The 17,081-nt window shown below is 45.9% G+C and overlaps 1 protein-coding gene across 1 annotated transcript in view; it reads right to left on the bottom strand.

Annotated features, from left to right (window-relative positions):
• The window catches only part of LOC137637807 (tRNA (34-2'-O)-methyltransferase regulator WDR6), a 408,022-nt gene that overhangs the window by 328,535 nt on the left and 62,406 nt on the right, over positions 1–17,081 (bottom strand). The window lies entirely within an intron of this gene.

Here is a 17,081-nt window from a genome sequence, read left to right as displayed (position 1 = left end):
TGCATTGCTGTCTGAGTAAATAACATTAAATGAAAAATAGAACTAAATAAATTCTATTACATATCTACCCGTGAATTTCATATCAAGACTTAAAATGACTGCAAAATATGAGCAGATCCTACACTGTATTCAACTTCAGGAAATATTCAAGAGAATAACTAAAATCTAGTTACATGCGTTGATGAAGATGAGTAACAAATCACCTACAATCCATTTTATGATCATATACTAGCATTGTGTGTACAGTGCTGTATATCACAGAAAAGAGAAAAATTATAGCATCCAAAAGGTATGTGTTACAGGACTTATTCCTTCAATGACAGTAAATTTAATATTGTAAATCTAAAAATTACATCATGGTATACAAACAGAAAAGTATGAAAACTGAAAGACAAGGGTCAAATCTTACTCAAAATTTAACTGGCTTTTTATGAAACCCTATCAAATTAACAAGGTACAAGACTATAGAGTATAAACATAAAATACACCTATGAATTACAAATGAATACACTTTAAAACAATTTTTTTTTTTAAATTTCACACCAAATAAAAATGGAGTTTTTATGATAAAACAAAGTTTTATGAATACTTACCTGGCAGTTATATATATATAGCTGATATCTCTAAATCGGCAGAATTTTTCAAAACGAGGCAACCGCCTTGTGGTGGTTGGGAGGTAGGTGGTAACACCCGTCACAGGGTGGTCCAAGGAATCATTCCCATGTCTAAGACTTCAGTTCATCTATGCCCGACCTGTCTCCTGAGGGGAGGTGGGTGGGCCTTAGAATATATATATAACTGCCAGGTAAGTATTCATAAAACTTTATCATAAAAACTCCATTTTTATGAATAGTACTTACCTGGCAGTTATATATATATGGCTGATTCACACATTTGGAGGAGGGAAACAGACAGTAAACATCGTTGGGGAAACAACAAAAGAGTTGTAGGAGATAAAAAACACCTTGATTCCTTGCCTGCTAAGGTAGCTGATTCAAAGGTACAGCCTTTAGAGTGGCTTTCCCTTAGGAGTTATCCAGGAGTAAGCCTGCAAAGCTGCAAAAAACTCAATCGAGTCTGTCAAAGGGATAAGACCAACAACTTGACTAGACTTCAGAAACTACCTTCGCCCCATATAATAAAAACTGCAACCTTACTCAAACTAACCACCTAACCCTGCAACATAGACATAAACTATCTATCTAGACTGAGGGAACCGCACCACAAGACGAAGTCCACAGACCATCATAAAAACACAAACCCTCATACATGCATATAAACCAAGGTTGAGTGGGGTTATTAACTCCTTTGCCTAATACAGAAACCGCAGCTATTTATGGGCCCAAGGTATAGCACTTGCCAAAGTCTACTCTCACCTCTCTAAGTTAATGAGAAGCGAAGACAGAGTTGCTCCTCCAGAAAAAAGCATCCATGAATAGCCTAACTAACATATATTCCTGATATGCCAGAGAGGTAGCAATGGCTCTCACTTCGTGAGCCCGTAATTTCAACAGGGCGAAGTGTTCCTCCTCACATAAGAGGTGGGCTTCCCTAATTTTCTCCCTCAGGAAAAAGGACAAAGCATACTTAGACGGGTTTTAGCGGACCTTTCACTGAACACCAAAACAAGTTGGATGCACAGCTCACATTCATAGCGTGAGCCAAAAAAAAAACTTGAGGGACCTAACTGGGCAGAGGAGTCTTTCCTTCTCTCGACCCACTAGGTTCGTGAGGTTAATGACATCAAACGTCGTAGGACAGGGTTACGAGAAAGATGAACCTTAAGCCACAAACTGCCCTATCCTAATTGAAGTTCACCCTCTTCCCAATCGCCTGGACTTCGCTGACCTCTTGGCATTCGCTAGAGTCATAAGGGAGAGGGTTTTCTTTGCTACAACCCGAAGAGAGGCTAGCGAGATAGGTTCAAATTTCTTGGAGCACAGAAACTTAAACACCACATCCAGGTTTAAGAGTACCTATTACGTCGTCTGAAAAGACCCAATGAGGTCCTGCAAACCTTGATTTGGGACAACGCTAGGCCTCTATGCCTAAAGATGGCGGAGAGCATACTGCTGTATCCATCGATGGTAGATACAGCCAGCTTAGCATCCTGTCTGAGGTACAAGAAGAAGTCTGCAATCTGGCTCAGAAAGGTAGTGGATGAGGAAACCTGTGCCGCCTGCACCAAGCTCTAAAGGTCTCCCACCTAGATCGATAGACTCTTTGTGAAGAGATCCTCCTTGCTCTGGCGATAGATTTCGTCGCTTGTGCCGAAAAGCCTCGAGATCTGACAAGCTTCTAGTCAGTCTGAAGGAAGTCAGTTGAGAGCAAGGGGGGTAAGATGATACCTCTCGAAGTGGGGCTGTTTGAGAAGATCTGGACTTGCCGAAGTCTTCTTGGGAAGTCCATCAACATGCCCATCACTTCCGAAAACCATTCCCTAGCAGGCCAGAATGGAGCCGCTATGATCATTCGCCCCGAATCGAGGAGAGCGAATTTCCTGAAGACCAGATTAATGATCTCGAACGGGGGCAACGCAAACATGTCCACCCCTGTCCAATCCATCAGGAAGGAGTCCACTGCCAGAACTTCCTCATCCGGGACTAGGGAGCAGCATTAGGGGGTCCTCTTCTTCCAGTTGGAGGCAAAAAGGTCTGATACAGGTCTGCCCCACAACATCCAGAGACTGACAGACTTGCGGGTTGAGAGACCATTCTGAGGGAAAAACAAGTCTCTTCCTGCTGAGCATGTTTATCCCGATGATTCTTGCCCTAGAACAAACCTCCTTTCTAGATCCAAGAAATCAGAACGAAGGCGTCCTTGATCTCGACACACGATTCGACTAGTGTCATCACGAAGTCCTAGATTCTCATGTTCAAAGTCATGCCCCATGCTAGAACTTTGATATCGAGCGTCCTGAAAGACGAGGCGCCGATAGTCCTGTAAGACGTGGTGCCAAAAGTCCTGTAAGACGTGGAGCCGAGAGGTTAACAGAGCGAGACGCTGAACGTTCTAAAAGACAAGGTGCTGAGCGTCCTGGTGTCAGAAGAGACTCTTCTTGCTGACAGGAAGACCTAATTATTCGATAGGCTCAACATTATCTAAAAATCAAGATACAGGGACGCTCTGATTTCTCCAGAGAGCAGCATTCCGCTACATAAAGCAAAAGTTACGTGAACATGAGAGGGGCGGAGCTGAGATCAAAAGACACGCCCGAAACTGACCCATTCTTCCTTGTAAACAAACCCCAGATAAAGTTTGATTGCATAGCTTGCCACTTAGACTCCTCTCTAGAACTGGGAGAGAGAATCGTTGTAGCTAAAAACTAAAGGAGGTTTCCCTATAAAAGGAAAAAGTAATCCTCCTTCAGAAGAAGTACTGACCAAAGGTCTGCTCCCCTCTTCTCCAAAGATTTTGATGTCTCCGTGGAGGACTTTGACTTCTGAACGAAGGCGTAAAGAGCATTTACGTCCAGGACCGGACAAAAGACTCCCTCTCCCAAAAGAGAGACATTGAAGTTGCAAAGTCGGTTAGGCAGAAAAGTCTTATCGGAGTAACTAACAAAGGAGGATTCACTAGGAAAAAGATTTCGCATCCATCCCAGAAAAAACACGGACCAACAGTCTGCTCCTCTCTCCCAGGCTCGCCAGCAAAGTCTGGATCCTACTGTTGTTAGTCAACAAAGGTTTCTGTTTTAAGAAACAAAAATTAATATATTCTTAAAGCTCCATTAATGACCACGTGAAAACTCAGAGGGTGGGGAACATGGAGCAACAGAACTTAGGATCCTCTCCTTCTGTTAACCTCAAACAATTCAACAGGAGAAAAGTGATCACTAAAGTCATCCTTGACAGAGAGCTTATAAGACGTGGCATCACCCTGAAAGGACAAGGAGGCGATCGTCCTATCATCCTGAAAGACGAGGCTGCCCTCGTCCCGAAAGACGAGGCTGCCCTCGTCCCGAAAGACGAGGCTGCCCACGTCCCGAAAGACGAGGCTGCCCACGTCCCGAAAGACGAGGCTGCCCTCGTCCCGAAAGACGAGGCTGCACTCACCCCGAAAGAGGAGGCTGCCCTGAAAGACGAGGCTGCACTCGCCCTGAAAGACGAGGCTGCATTCGTCCTGAAAGACGAGGCTGCATTCGCCGTGAAAGACGAGGCTGCATTCATCCTGAAAGACGAGGCTACATAAGTCCTGAAAGACGAGGCAGCATTAGTCCTGAAAGACGAGGCTGCATTAGCCCTGAAAGACGAGGCTGCATTCGTCCTGAAAGACGAGGCAGCATTCGCCCTGAAAGACGAGGCTGCATTCGTCCTGAAAGACGAGGCAGCATTCGCCCTGAAAGACGAGGCTGCATTAGTCCTGAAAGATGAGGCAGCATTCGCCCTGAAAGACGAGGCTGCATTCGCCCTGAAAGACGAGGCTGCATTCGTCCCAAAAGACGAGGCAGCATTCACCCTGAAAGACGAGGCTGCATTCGTCCTGAAAGACGAGGCTGCATTCGTCCTGAAAGACGAGGCTGCATTCGTCCTGAAAGACGAGGCAGCATTCGCCCTGAAAGACGAGGCTGCATTAGTCCTGAAAGACGAGACAGCATTCGCCCTGAAAGACGAGGCAGCATTCGCCCTGAAAGACGAGGCTGCATTTGCTCTGAAAGACGAGGCTGCATTCGTCCTGAAAGACGAGGCAGCATTCGCCCTGAAAAACGAGGCTGCATTCGTCCTGACAGTACACACACAAACACACACACACATACACACAAACACACACACACATACACACACACATATATATATATATATATATATATAACGGATTTTGAGCGAAGCGAAAAATCTATTTTTGGGTAAGATAGCCATGTCGTCCTGATGGAAGTTCCTTAAAGGCAGCTTCCTAGGGTATATTACAACTACGGCGATATTCCCAGAGAATTTACCTTCAGGTACCCAGAATTCTAACTCCTGGAGCGAGTATCCCTAAAAAGACCTTAGGGATATCGTAAATATCAGTGGACGTATTCTTGACACGCCTCATAGCAATCTATACCCCGAATAGAGTTAACACTTCGTAGGGGTCAAATGGCAAGAAAACGAAAGCGATAAGAAAGGGGGGAGCCGTTCATAAGGCATCTCTCCTCCCCGTTTCGAAAGCGTGCCCTGCGCCGCTCACGGCGCCATCTGTATTCCTTGTAGCGATACACGAGGTGCTACAGATACTGTATGTAGGGAGGGGTCCTACTATCCTTTTCACTCTTATTTATTTATTTATTTTTTTTTTTTTTTTTTTTTTTTTTTTTTTTTTTTTTTGAAAAGGAGCAGGGCGGGTCCATCAGGACGACATGGCTATCTTACCCAAAAATAGATTTTTCGCTCCGCTCAAAATCCGTTTTTTGGGCTCAAGCCATGTCGTCCTGATGGAAGTATACCAGAGCATTACTGTATCTGTGGATTCTCAATACGTGCCGTACTCCTCAAGAATGTTTCTTAGTCAACTCGACTGACAGACCTCAGATGTTACCGTTATACATCTTTTCACTAATCATAAGCCATGAAAGCGCTACCTGCCCCCTACAGGGAGGAGTCTTACTAGACTCTAGAAACGAACGAAGAGTACATATACCTATGTATGAATCACTCGCCAGCCAGTACCATATAGTGGTCTCACTCTATATGAAGTAAAGCGAAGTCTTACGGGACTACAGTATCCAAAGGAAAAGTCCCGACCAGCACCCTGGTCGAAGTAAAATTAGACAAAAGGTTATATCTGCGTAGGATTAAACTTGCTGCTACCACCATCCTCAGAAAAGGGTGGAGTCCTTATTGCTAAGGAAAGTATAAACCAGTATAATCCAGGCTTTGCATTAAGAAATAGGCTATTATAGATATCCCCGATTAATATACATAGGCTAAATGCTCAAAAAACAATATGAAATCAAAAATAGGTGAAGGAGACGCAAGGTTCCCGAGAACAAGTTTATTGAGAAACAATAAATAGACATGGTCACCATAAATATGTACATATGCTAGATGGATGACCAACAATTTACACAAGTACTGTAGTGCATGGATGAATGATTATCTGAAAGAAAACATATGTGTCACTTACACATACCCCGGTATCAAACTTAACGTCCATGTTACTACTTGCTGACAATAGCGTTGGCAAAAGCTTGGCACACCTGTCTGTACTTGTGCTACCATCACCATAACGTTGGAACAGTCACTGTGGGCTCCGAGAGCCTTCACTACCAGTTATATCAACGCATATAACTAACCATTCACCCAAGAATCAAAGTCCCAAATGATTCCGCTGTTCCTCGCAGAGTTAAACAGCAGGGTTAACGACGCAACCAACTGCTACCACAGACCTCTTTAGCTGCTCCACTTGCTTAGCATAGTGGCGAAAGAATACCCTGGAAGACTTCCAGCCAGTGTATGAACGAAGGTGTTCAAAATCCATAAAGTTAAAGAAGTTTAAGGATGAAGCAACTTTCCTCGGATCATGACCTGCGGGTGAACTGTCAGGATCCGCTCTGCGAATAAAATATGTAATTTTCGCCCTAAGCTGATTTAAAGATAAATTCGAGCCCGATGTTTCTCCTCTGAATAGTTGGCCCCCATGGAAGTCTGAAGTTCTACGAAGATAGACCTTAAGGCATTCTACGGGACATAGAGATGCATCTTCTTTCAGAGGGCAGATTCTCCAGGGACCCCACCTGTTGGTGGGCAACTCGTTCTTAGCGAGAAACATAGGGTCCGGAAACAGGTTCAGTTCTCCCCCATCCAGGAACTGAACTCGGCCCTCCTCTCTCGAGAGGGCCACAATCTCACTAACTCTGGCCCCAGAAGCAAGGGCAAAAAGGAAGATCACTTTTTGAGTCAGGTCCTTCAACGCACATTCCTCATTATCTAGTAATGAGGCAAAATGAAGGACTTTGTCTAACGACCACGAAATAGGCTTTGGAGGAGCTGATGGTCTAAGCCTAGCACAGGCCTTTGGGATCTTATTAAACATCTCGTTAGCGAGGTCTACCTGGAAGGCATATAGAATGGGTCTTGTTAGAGCTGACTTACATGTAGAAATTGTGTTCGCCGCCAGCCCCTGTCCGTGGAGGTGAATGAAGAAGGATAGGCAGAACTCCGTAGAGATCTCGTGCGGGTTCTTATCTTTGACAAAGGCTACCCATTTCTTCCACGCAGATTCGTACTGCCTCCTAGTAGACTTACACTTGTATTCTTCCAGGAAGTCGATGCTATCTTTCGAGATTCCGAACCGTTTCTTCACCGCTAGGGAGAGAAAATCATGAGCTGCAGGGTTCGGGTTTTCTGTAATGAAGCGAAGACAGTCGACTTCTGGACTTGCTGGGACAGAACTGGGTCCGGGAGTGGTAGAAACCTCAGTCGTAGTTCCAGAGCTAGAGGGAACCATACACTGTTCGGCCACTTGTGGGCCACTATTGCTGCTACTCCCTTGAAGGATCTCAGTTTGTTGAGGACCCTCAACATCAGATTGTGAGGGGGAAACAGGTAGATCCTGGACCATCTGTTCCAATCGAGGGACATCGCATCTATTGCTTCTGCCGAGGGGTCCACGTATGGGGACACATATTTCGGCAGCTTCTTGTTGTCCTTCGTCGCGAAGAGGTCTATCTGCAGTTCTGGGACTTGTCTCAAGATGAAAGAGAATGATCCTGCGTCTAGGGACCATTCTGACTCTATCGGTGTAACCCTGGATAGAGCGTCCGCGGTCACATTCCGGACTCCTTGAAGGTGAACTGCTGACAGGTGCCACTTCTTCTCCGCCAGTCGGAATATGGCTAACATTACCTGGTTGAGAGGTGGGGATCTCGATCCCCGCCGATTCAGACATTTCACAACCACCTCGCTGTCCAGTACCAACCTTACGTGGATCGAGTGACGTGGGGATACTTTCTTCAGGGTAAGAAGTACTGCCATAGCTTCTAGAAAGTTTATGTGAAAGGTCCCAAATAGCTTGGACCAGATCCCTTGCACTTTTTTCCGATGGGAGTGACCCCCCCACCCTACCTTTGAGGCGTCTGTGTGGATTGTCACTGACGGGGGGGGGTGGCTGAAGAGGTAGAGACCTCTTTAGACGACTGGCTTGAGACCACGGTCTGAGAAGAGAACGTAGTCGAAGTGGGACCGGTCTCTTCAAGTCCCTTCGCTCTTTCGATGCAAAGGTTCTCCATACTCCCGCTGCATCTTTTAACTGTGCTCTTAGCACTGGGTCTGTTACTGATGCAAACTGAAGAGAGCCCAAAACCCTCTCTTGTTCGCGTCTTGATATCCTCTCGGAACCTAGAAGTCTCCTGACAGACCCCGCTATTTCCTTCCTCTTTGACATCGGGATGGAAAGACGGTGTGACACTAGATCCCAGTGAATTCCCAACCACTGGAACCTCTGAGCTGGAGAAAGACGAGACTTCTTTCTGTTGATCATGAAGCCTAGATATTTCAGGAACTGAATCACTTGTAGGGAAGCCTGCAAGCATTCCGCTCTGGATGCTGCCCACACCAACCAATCGTCCAGGTAGGCTACTACCTGGAACCCTTTTAGGCGTAACTGTTTGAGAGCTGCGCTCGCAAGCTTCGTAAAGATCCTTGGGGCTATGTTTAGTCCGAAGGGCATCGCCCTGAAAGCGTAAAGTTTTTGTTGTAGCTTGAATCCTAGGTAGGGGGAGAGACGACGACTTATTGGAACGTGCCAATATGCGTCTGACAAATCGATGGAGACGGTATATGCCCTCTTGGGCAGTAAGGCCCTTATGTGTTGTAACGTTAACATCTTGAACTTGTGGTTCACTATGAACTTGTTGAGTGGTGACAAGTCCCGAATGACTCTGAGTTTCCCCGAGTCTTTCTTGGGAACACAAAACAGCCTCCCTTGGAACTTGATGGACTTTACCCTCCTGATCACCTTTTTCTCCAACAGATCTTGGATGTACTCCTCCAAAACGGGGGTGGAGTGTTGGAAAAATTGAGGGCACTGGGGCGGAGTACTGTACCAACTCCAACCCAGTCCATTTTTGAGAAGGCTGTGGGCCCAGGGATCGAAGGTCCAGCGATCCCGGAAATACTGAAGTCTCCCACCTACCGGCGACACTTCACTTTGACTGCCCTGCAGTCTTGCCTCCCTGGCCGCGACCACCTCTGAATCCTCGTCCCCTAGAGGGGCGTCTTGATGACCCTCTAGCTGCTCCTCTGGGTCTTGCACGAAACGTGGTCGACTGTCCCTCGAACACGGGATTGAATGCCGGGGAAGCTGATGACATGGCTTGGGGAACCCATTGGAAGGTGGTCGGGGTCTGGGCTACCAGTTGTGGAACCGGAGGCAAAGCTGGCTGCTGCTGCTGTTGTCTTTGCGGTTTGAAGGACTTGGCTGGACGGGAGGAAAACCTTGACTTCTTCGCCTTTCCTTTCGGCTGAGGGCCCTCATCCGGAGAAGACTTCCTCTTAAGGGACAGGCCCCACTTCAGGAGAAGATTGCGGTTCTCAGTGGCTGCCTTGTCCACGATCTCTTTGACCACGTCCTTGGGAAAGAGATCTTTACCCCAGATGCTGGATGAAATTAGCCTCTTGGGTTCATGCCTCACTGTGGCCGAGGCGAACACAAACTCCCTACAGGCCCTCCTTGCTTTAACAAAGCAATAGAGGTCCTTGGTTACTGTGGCCAGATGGATTTTGGCCATAACCATGAACATCTCTGGCATCTTGGGGTCGCTAGCCATCGTCTCCATGTTGGTCTGGAGAGACATCGAGGCTGCCAGGCGCTCCTTTGTGTCCAATTCCCTCCGTAGAAGGAATTCCGACAACTTGGGAAGGTTTTCGCCGAACTGCTGACCTGCAATGTCGGCGTCCAGCTTCCCAACCGAGAAAGTAAGGTGCACCTCCTTCCAGTCCTTATTGTCCATTGGCAATGCCAACGATAGAGGTTTACATTCCTCCAAAGACGGACACGGCTTGCCAGCTTCAACCGCCTTCATGACGGCCGCAAACCCCTTTTGCATAAAGGGGAAGGCCCTAGCCGGGGAGGATACAAAGGAGGGGTGCTTCTTACTCAAAGCGGCAACTTTTGAGTTTGAGAACCCCCTCTCCTTTAAAGCAGCTGTTAAAGTGGCTTGAGCCTTGGAGTGATCCAGGATAATCACCTCCTTTGGTTCCGTCTCCTCCTTCGAAGCCGGCTCCTTCTTCAAACGGACATAGCAGTCCGGGTAGGCCCCTCTACTGGGCCAGAATTCCACCTCCTCAAGGGGAACTGAGCCCAGTTTCTCCGACATGACGATCTTCCCAATCGTCATCGGCATGTGCTCGGCATATCTCCACGGGTTGGCATCCGAGCACAGAGGAAGGTCCTTAACGTTGAGCTTCTTTGGAGGTCCACGTGATGCTGTGATCTTCTGCATCTGGAGCTCCAAAGTAGCGGCCTTCTGATTATTCTCCCTCTGCATCTGTTGGATCATACCAACGATGGAAGAGAGAGCCTGTCCAAGATCTGCTGGAAGAGCGGACGAGGTAGAGGGGATAGGTTCAGAGACCTGAACCGGCACGTCTGATGATACGGGAACCTCTTCCTCCACGGCAATAGGATCTCGATCCTCCTCCTCGCCCTCTGCGAGGAGATCCTGCTCCGCACGATCGGACAAGTCGGACATCTTGTCGTCCAACTGGATGTCCTGCATGGCGTCAGCGACATCCTCCTCCACTGGAATCTGGATCAGAGGGATCTCCGGCCGAGGCTGGGGAACAACAGCATCAGGGGAAGCCTTGGGAAAAAGGTATGCCCTCATCTTCTCGTTAGGAAGATAAGGTCCAGTGGTGTTTTTCTGAAAACCCCTTACCCATAAGCGAAGCCTCTCCCTCGCTGCATCTCTTGACTCCGCCGACCTAGGGGATTCAAAAGCCTCTGATAGCAGGTTAGTACATACAGCACATACCTGCGGATCCCAGTAACGATGGTCATCATTGGAGGCTGCACAAGCCGCGTGCCTCCTACACGAGGCATGTCCGCAAAAGTTCTTACTGCGGACATTGCAGAAGACACTATCACACTTCGGATGCTCCTCCTGTAAAAGAAGAAAAATTTCCATGAATATCAAGTGAATTTCAATTCACATGTAACAAATGAGTATTCAACAAGAATAAGGGAAAGACACCTACTTGTGAAACCCACACAAACACCTGTGGAAGCCCACCAGCCAAGTCACATAGTTAGTCTTTACTAGAATAACCAGAGAACATATTTCCAAAGGAAATTAGGTGTAGCTCGCACCTAAGGTAAAATATTACCATTCCGGCCAGGGATAAAAGAATTATCTTTTATCCTTGTAAGGCGACACCAAGTGATTGTACCAGTAACACAAGTAAGATAGAAAAGACAGTGTTGTAACCTACTACATCATGAACTCCCTTGGTTGAATATACCACCAAGAGAGGACTGATACAGTACCTGAGGGTGGTGTGCCAGCCGGCTATTACCGGTCAGCACCCCCCCCCCACCCCCGTTTTTCGAAAGGTAGATCTCAAGTACACAACATCAGATCACCCTTATTGGGGAGAACTCCAGATCCCATGCCTGAACCGGCCGGCAGTGGTTGCCGGACCGCAGCCACCCGGTTTGCACTGCGTTGCCGGCCATCATTCTTAGTGGCCGGCTGACTGGGCAGTGTCGCAGGCCGGCCGGCAGCAGTAAACAAACCCTGCCGGCTGGCCCGCCACACTAGGCAGCGCTCGGCTGCCGGCCCCACTTGTAGTGGCCGGCAGATGAGCAAGAGACCGGCCGGCAAAGGTATACACCCAACGCCGACCGACAGCAAGAGAACTGGAGAACACCCCTCCCCACCGACGGCCGGCCTGTAGGCCGGCAGACGGCAAGGACAACACATACTAAGACAATAGAATGAGTGCCGGGTTAAGAGACTATGAGTCTCTGAGCCCGGCACCCGAAAGAGTGCCGAAAGGAAGGGGAGACACTAAGTCAAGCTTCCTAACCGCTGCATACTGAATCTACAGACGGCAGCGATGGAGGGACCAAGAAAGGACCGGGCAGCACTCGAAGTAATGGTCTCTGCCGGTCGGCACACTCTGCCGGCCGACAGGAGACCACGTCAGTTCCTCATCCCAACCTAGGCTAGGCAAGGATGCAGACGACTGACACAAGGAACGGAAAAAAGAAGGGAAGGACAGAGGGTCCTATCCAACCTTACCTTGGTTAAGGGTCATTCCCAACTAAGACAGTTCATCTCAGCTAGAGAAAGACCCGAGAGGGAGGCCGGCACTACTGGCTGCCTCCCATGAACCACGGCAAGGAAGGAATTGCCCTTCCAGAAAAGGGAACATATCCCGAGACCGGAACGGCAATAGGACAGTCTGATGAGTCACCGAGTAAAGGGATCACTACTGGAACCCAACAAGGTGGACCAAGGGGATAACCCTTAATGCCCGAGTCAATCAGCAAGGGAGACTCTGCCCCATGCCAGACAAACCGGGCTCAGACTAAACACTGTTGTACTGTCCCCCTCTGAACCAATTCAGTTGGAACGGGAAGGTACAGTACTACTCCAGCATAGATATATTTGAAGATTAATTCAAATAAACCACCAGAGTTAAGCCTAAGGCTTAAACAGAGGGAAAGGGTTTGCCCCTTCCCCGAAGAGAAGGGAGCAAACGGGGAACAGATAATATTATAATGACCTAAGACAACCTAGCCTAGGCACTAAGAGAATCGATTACCTAATTCACCGAAACTCACACCAATACTATCTTGGAAGGTACTCGAAAAGGACTTATATGTATAACGTTGCCTAACGCTTAAAGCAATAAATTCACATTTGGAAGACTAATTATCATGCAGGAAGTACATAGGCTAACAGCTAGCCTACGAAGACTAGTGTTGGCAGCCTTGGCAAAACTTCGCCAGGCACACTACTATCGCATCATAACAGAATTCCTAAATAAGCTAAGTAGCTAATATTTAAGCGCAAAGGGGCTGGGAACGTCGCTCTTGCTAACAAATAAATCCTATTCTAGCGAGCGACAGCATCCATGATGCCTCCAGCAGGCAACAGCTCTTGTATCAAAGATAACTCTTTTAATTACTTTAATTTTAACCAAGAGCCTACATTTATACATAAAAGAAATAGTACTCAACTTATCCGAGGCAGAAGAAGTTGGAGAAAGCATTATTAAGCGAGAAAATTCCAAGATTGGGTAGAAAACAGGGAAAACACACCGAGTCGTAGAGCTACGCAAAAAGGAATGGAGATGGCGCCGTGAGCGGCGCAGGGCACGCTTTCGAAACGGGGAGGAGAGATGCCTTATGAACGGCTCCCCCCTTTCTTATCGCTTTCGTTTTCTTGCCATTTGACCCCTACGAAGTGTTAACTCTATTCGGGGTATAGATTGCTATGAGGCGTGTCAAGAATACGTCCACTGATATTTACGATATCCCTAAGGTCTTTTTAGGGATACTCGCTCCAGGAGTTAGAATTCTGGGTACCTGAAGGTAAATTCTCTGGGAATATCGCCGTAGTTGTAATATACCCTAGGAAGCTGCCTTTAAGGAACTTCCATCAGGACGACATGGCTTGAGCCCAAAAATATATATATATATGTGTGTATATATATATATATATATATATATATATATATATATATATATATATATATATATATATATATATATATATATATATATACATATGTATATATATATATGTGTATATATATATATATATATATATATATATATATATATATATATATATATATATATATATATATATATATATATAAATACGAGGCTGCATTCGTCCTGAAAGACGAGGCAGCATTCGTCCTGAAAGACGAGGCTGCATTCGTCCTGAAAGACGAGGCAGCATTCGTCCTGAAAGACGAGGCAGCATTCGTCCTGAAAGACGAGGCTGCATTCGTCCTGAAAGACGAGGCAGCATTCGTCCTGAAAGACGAGGCAGCATTCGTCCTGAAAGACGAGGCAGCATTCGTCCTGAAAGATGAGGCAGCATTCGTCCTGAAAGACGAGGCTGCATTCGTCCTGAAAGACGAGGCTGCATTCGCCCTGAAAGACGAGGCTGCATTCGTCCTGTCTTGAAAGACTTAGTGCCGAGCGTTAAGGCAAAATGATATTCACTATGCCGCTCGGCGCGTTCGGTTCCGACCAGAGGGTTCATAAGGCCGACTGGCGCTCTGGGACAAAAACCGAGTCAATGATGGTTTGTAAGCATTGATATTAGCAGAGAATATCTAGACTTAAGAATTGCCATTAAAATCAAAAGTGATGCAATGCAAAATTCTAAAAGCAGTGTAAGAATCTTAACGTTCAACGCTCTTTGCTTTACCATGGCAAGGGCGAGCATTCTGGGAACGTTAACAGGAACGCTCGCGAGGGCGTTTGCTCGTGAGCTAACGCCTCTCGTTTCCTTTCGCCGATCGACGTTCCTTCTCCCATGGGCCGTGGAGCTTGGAAGAGGTCTAAGGCTAGGAAAACAACGTCCCTGTGCTGAAAGAATCCAATGCCTAATTTAGCACTGAAAACTTGCACTATTAAACTCTTACACAAAAAACCATAATTAGTCCTGCCCGTTGTGAGAGAACTTATTCTTCTACCACGGGCTTGAATGAGAAAGCAAAATCGTCTCTAGTACTTGCTATATAAACTGTAACAAAATATTTTTTATAGAATATAAAACTGACATTTCCATAATAAAATAAACTTTCAAACATACTTACCCGGCTGTCACAAAAAGAAAAAACCACCAGGCAAGAGTTGAGAAAAATAGATGTTGAAGACACTCACCCGGTAGTTACATATAACCACCGGTAAAATTAAATGTCATAAATACCTACCCGGCAGTTACATACAAACGCCGGGAAAGTTATACGTTAAAGATTAAAATGAACAGAAAAAAGGGAAAACAAATGTAATCCACAATTAATTCAAAGGGAATTCAAAAACAAGCGAGTTGTAATGATAAAAAGAACAGATATAGCAATAACGTATCTATACATATAAATGTAAACAATAGGAACATATAAATGAAAAAGCTACTAAAACTAGAATTTCCATATAAATTAGTTGTTGTTGGAGAATAAAAGCCAACACTTAAATTCCCATATCGAAAAGAACGCTACCAAGGCATGTTGGGACTGCACCGATAGTAACGAGTAACAGCGCAAATTAACCATACGCTAGTTCTATTTAATTTATGAAATTAGATCGATGATTTAAAGAACGAACACCATAATGGACAAACATTTCTTTAAAATTTTACATTAAAAGTTAAAAAATTATATAAGTGGAATTCCTCCCATTCTTTGCATAAAACAAATAAAGAGAATTGCAAGACATACATGAAGATTACATCACACGACTGTGACGTCATAGAGTTGCCTGAACGTATTTCCGTCATCAGGATTAAACTCTTCGCAACTAAAATATAGTGCACAAACAAAACCTCTGCATACAAACTGTGAGGATCAACCGACACTTTCGGTAACATGTTATTTTTATTAATAAAATAAATTTTTGAATATACTTACCCGATAATCATGTAGCTGTCAACTCCGTTGCCCGACAGAATTCTATGGAGGGATACGCCAGCTATCACAATACTAGAAGGGGGTGTACTTACCAGCGCCACCTGTGGCCAGGTACTCAATCATTTGTTGTTGACACCTCCTCAATTATTCCTCGGTCCACTGGTTCTCTCTGGGGAGGAAAGGGAGGGTCGATTAAATCATGATTATCGGGTAAGTATATTCAAAAATTTATTTTATTAATAAAAATAACATTTTTCAATATTAAACTTACCCGATAATCATGTAGCTGATTCACACCCAGGGAGGTGGGTGAAAACCAGTGTACATGATTAAAGGATAGCTAAGTATCCCAAATTTCATATAACAGTTATCTCAAATAACAATGAAATAATAAGTACCTGGTAAGGAAGTCGAATAGAACCGTTACTCTGCCTTTTATTTAAAGTTCGTCTTCCTTACTGAGCGCAGCGTTCCTCTTGGAGGCTGAATCAACCCAAAGGTGCCAAAGTACAAGGGGTTGCAACCCTACTAAAGGACCTCTACCAAACCTTTAACCCAGGCGCTTCTCAAGAATGAATAGACCACCCGCCAAATCCAAGGATGCGGAAGGCTTCTTAGCCTACCGTAACAACCATAAAAACAACAATAAAAGTATTCAAGAGAAAGGTTAAAAAGGTTATGGGATTATGGGAATGTAGTGGCTGAGCCCTCACCTACTACTGCACTCGCTGCTACGAATGGTCCCAGGGTGTAGCAGTTCTCGTAAAGAGACTGGACATCTTTCAGATAAAATGATGCAAACACTGACTTGCTCCTCCAATAGGTTGCATCCATAATGCTCTGCAGAGAACGGTTTTTATTAAAGGCCAACGAAGTAGCTACAGCTCTTACTTCGTGGGTCCTTACCTTCAGCAATGCAAGGTCTTCCTCCTTTAAGTGAGAATGTGCTTCTCTGATCAGAAGCCTTATATAGTACGAAAGCCCATTCTTGGACATGGGTCTCGAGGGTTTCTTGATGGCACACCATAAGGCTTCTGACTGTCCTCGAATAGGTTTAGACCTCTTCAGATAATATTTGAGAGCTCTGACAGGGCAAAGAACTCTCTCTAGTTCGTTACCTACCATGTTGGAGAGGCTAGGTATTTCGAACGATCTAGGCCAAGGACGTGAAGGAAGCTCGTTCTTTGCTAGGAATCCAAGCTGAAAAGAACATGTAGCTGATTCGGTTGTGAAACCAATGTTCTTGCTGAAGGCATGAACCTCACTGACTCTCTTAGCTGTTGCAAGGCAAACGAGAAAAGCAGTCTTGAGGGTAAGATCCTTGAAGGAAGCTGACTGGAGAGGTTCGAACCTAGATGTCATAAGGAACCTTAAGACTACGTCCAGATTCCAGCCTGGAGTGGAAAGACGACGTTCTTTAGACGTCTCAAAAGACTTGAGAATGTCTTGAAGGTCCTTGTTGGAAGACAGGTCCAAACCCCTGTGGCGGAGGACTGAGGCCAACAT

This window comes from Palaemon carinicauda, chromosome 1 (assembly GCF_036898095.1).
Source record: "Palaemon carinicauda isolate YSFRI2023 chromosome 1, ASM3689809v2, whole genome shotgun sequence".
Lineage (NCBI taxonomy): Eukaryota > Metazoa > Arthropoda > Malacostraca > Decapoda > Palaemonidae > Palaemon > Palaemon carinicauda.
Note: the sequence above shows the minus strand (reverse complement) of the source record. Positions and strands in the feature narration are given on the sequence as shown.